General features: G+C 31.2%; 1 long non-coding RNA gene across 1 annotated transcript; it reads left to right on the top strand.

The window, feature by feature from the left end:
- Window positions 1-918: 918 nt before the first annotated feature.
- On the top strand, window positions 919-2,994 carry LOC113720230 (uncharacterized). Its single transcript, XR_011813851.1, has 3 exons — window positions 919-943; window positions 1,435-1,539; window positions 2,798-2,994. It is a non-coding gene; the product is annotated as an uncharacterized lncRNA (long non-coding RNA).
- Window positions 2,995-3,434: the final 440 nt, after the last annotated feature.

The raw sequence follows: 3,434 nt of genomic DNA on the forward strand, positions 1-3,434 counted from the left end.
ATAAACTTCCTAAAATTTTTTGAACCTTTTATTAAAGTTTTTCTATTACTTTTTTCTTAGTTCATTTTTTCAAAAATAGTTTACTGTCAGACATGATTTCTCATATTAAGCTTTCCAACCTAAGAAGTCTTCAACACCAAAAAATATATGATCAATGTAGTGAAAATGGTAAGAAGGCTATGCATAGATAATTAAAAGATTTGATATCACAAAACATGTAGATTGAATTTCCCTTTCCCCTACCCACTTCTTAAATTCCACCACTCTCATGCTAAACTTTTTCTTAAATGTTCATCAATGCTTCATTCATGAAAATTGCCATGAATGGATTAGGGAACTTGAGTTAAGTATTTTTTTAGTTCTTTTCTAAGTCCCTCAAGTGAAGCCTTGATCCAGTTGTACGGATTGATCAACATTGCAAAGGTACCATACTTTATTATTAATATTATTGCTTCCATAATATAGGTAATTGCATGCCAGTTTTTCTATCTTACCAGATGTGCAACAATAAAACCCAAATTTTAAAGTTTAACCAGATTAATCCACAGACATATTCTATTTTAATTTTAGGATAAATAACTCCAAAATTAAACAAATGGTATTCCAATCAACCAATCTTGTGGATAGGCATATTTATCTATAGGACTTGTGTTTAAACAATATATATTCTTAAATACCCATTTAAGAATTCATGTTAAAACAAATATAATTCATGACTGAAGTGATCATTTATCCATTTCTTTCCATTCAACTATTGAAATCTTGGACAAAGATATTTTAATACCATATTTAACAAATATCTGTTTTGTATTTAAACAGATAAATCCTACTCCAGATTACTACTCCAGATTTATTCCAACTGAGCACTTCATTAGAATATATTCATATTCTAATATATGAATATAGTAGAATGAAAACCAGTAATACAGACAATGGTTTTCAGGTGCTTGTTATGCCTCTCTATCTGTTTTTAAGGTTTTTGATCGCTTTGTTGGTTTGAAGAAGTTAATTTGCACTTTGTCCTCCCTCTCTTATATGAGTTTCAATTGATTTCAGAATTTGAATGACTCGTATGGTAGTTTATTTATTGTGTGTGTTCGTTGATTTACTCTATTGATTGTTAATGATATTAAGATTGAAGTTTATTTAAACATTTGAGGTGCATATGAATTATATGCTTCATTGGTTATTCAATGAAGAAAGGCTTGTCAGCACAGGCAAATGATTATATTAGATAATAAAAGGGATGCATTAATCATGTTACCTGAGCTAGAAAGTATCTTCTTGACCTTTGCTATTGCATTTTGTCACATTTCTATCAAACTTCCAGATTTGTGTTATTGCTCCATAGTAATTTTTCCTATTCGAGTTGCATATGATGTTTTTATTACTCATGATCTTTGACTTCTTATTCATTTGTATCCCTCTTCTTAGGTGACAGTGGTTGGATATAATCACAAATTAAGGGTCTTGCTCGAAACTGTTGTTGGAAAAATTGCAAATTTCGAAGTAAAACTTGGCAGATTTTCTGTAATTAAGGTCAGAAATAACTTTCTTTCTGTATATACTGTCAACCACTTATTATAGCTTAACTTTCTATCATTGTCTGCTTCTGCCTATTTCTTCTCTTTGTCTTTCAAAAGCTCAAGTCTTTTTAGTTTATTTTCTCAATACTGTTATTAAAAAGAGATTTGGCTATGCTGTATGAAGATTGCTGGCTTTTTGGAGATGATTTAGAATAGTATCATATGCATCATCATTTTGAAAATCATGTTAACTGGTGAAAATGAAATTTTTATGCTTGTTGGATTTGGAACCAAGTGGTTCATAAACATTTGCGACAAAAATATTTTTTTCAAAACAAAAGATACGGTTGATTGTCTATTAAGTGATAATGATGGGAAAGGAATGTGTTATGCATTGAGAAGTATAGTTTGTATTTCCATTATCCTTTTGTTAGTCAAATAACTTTTATCTATGTTGACACACACTAGTCTCAAACTCTCAATTGTTTATCAAGTCTTGTGAACAGCTAATACAATATCAGTTACCTTGATCTTCTAGTCATCTAATCATCCTCTAGTAAATTTTTCCCCGATCAAAATTATTGTAAAGGTAAAGAAAGCTCTTTTATATCTTTTATTCGAGAAATTCACCAAAACAAAAATGTAAAGGAATGACAAATGTCAGTATGATACAGGAATAGAACTATATTTTCCTCACTTTAACATGATAAACCACATGCAATAAGTTTAAGCTGATTAAAAAATATACCAAAACAATTAATGGCACTTGTTATAGGAATTCAAACATATGCATTCTGATAATAGCAGAATATGCAATCCATTCAAAAGAACCTTTATGGCACTGATTTAATGTCAGAGACTTGTTTCTCAAATTATGGTCATTGGCTAATTGATTTGTTGGTTCTAGGTAGTGGTTGCCAACTTTTATAAGCTAGATTATACATTGCAAAATATCAAGTATTGCAGCATTGCTTGTAGATGTGGCCAATTGCATGTAATCTTGTGGAACTACTGGGGAATTGGCTCTCTTCTCTCTTGTTTTAAATGTTCTCCCTAATGGCTGAAATTTGGTAGTTGAGTTGTTTAAAATGTTGAAATAAAGTACTGAATGATGTACATACATCAGAAAGAGTGGGAGAACTGACATGAATAATCAAAAAGTGGTAATAATATAGCTGCAAAATAGCAAATGCTTCTGATGTTTAGTTGGATCTTTCAAACACTTTTATCAGATGTTTTCACCATAACTTCTTTCCTTTACTTTTTGATAGGAGATGGTGACAAAAGATTATCAAAATTTCAAGTTCCAACAACCTTATCAGCAGGCTATGTATTACTACTCATTGATTTTACATGACCAAGCATTGCCATGGACTGAGCAACTTGAAGTTCTTCCACATCTTCAAGTTGACAACCTTCTTAAATTTTATCTGCAGATGCTATCAAGGACCTTCTTGGAATGCTATATTGCAAGTTACTATAGATTGGCTTTTTCTAGATTATTAACTGGCTTTAGCTTATGAACCGAACTTTTGTAACTGTCACATTTTTTCAGGAAATATTGAACCAAAGGAACCAGAATCGATCATACAACACATTGAAGATGTCTTTTACAAGGGTCTCCAGCCTTTATCCCTGGCTTTATTTGCATCTCAGCATTTGTCTACTAGAGTTGTCAAGCTTGTAAGGGGCTTAAATTACTCCTATAATGCAGAAGGTCTTAATCCAAGTGATGAAAATTCTGCTCTTCTGCATTATATTCAGGTACATGTCTTGAAAGCCTTAGGAAATAGTAATGAATACCATAATGCCCTCTGAACCTAATAGAATTCTAGATTTGTATAAACTAACTTATGCATGTCTGACCAAAAATTGTTTGACTATATTTTGATCCTTTCCATCTGTGTA

This window comes from Coffea arabica, chromosome 5e (assembly GCF_036785885.1).
Source record: "Coffea arabica cultivar ET-39 chromosome 5e, Coffea Arabica ET-39 HiFi, whole genome shotgun sequence".
NCBI lineage: Eukaryota > Viridiplantae > Streptophyta > Magnoliopsida > Gentianales > Rubiaceae > Coffea > Coffea arabica.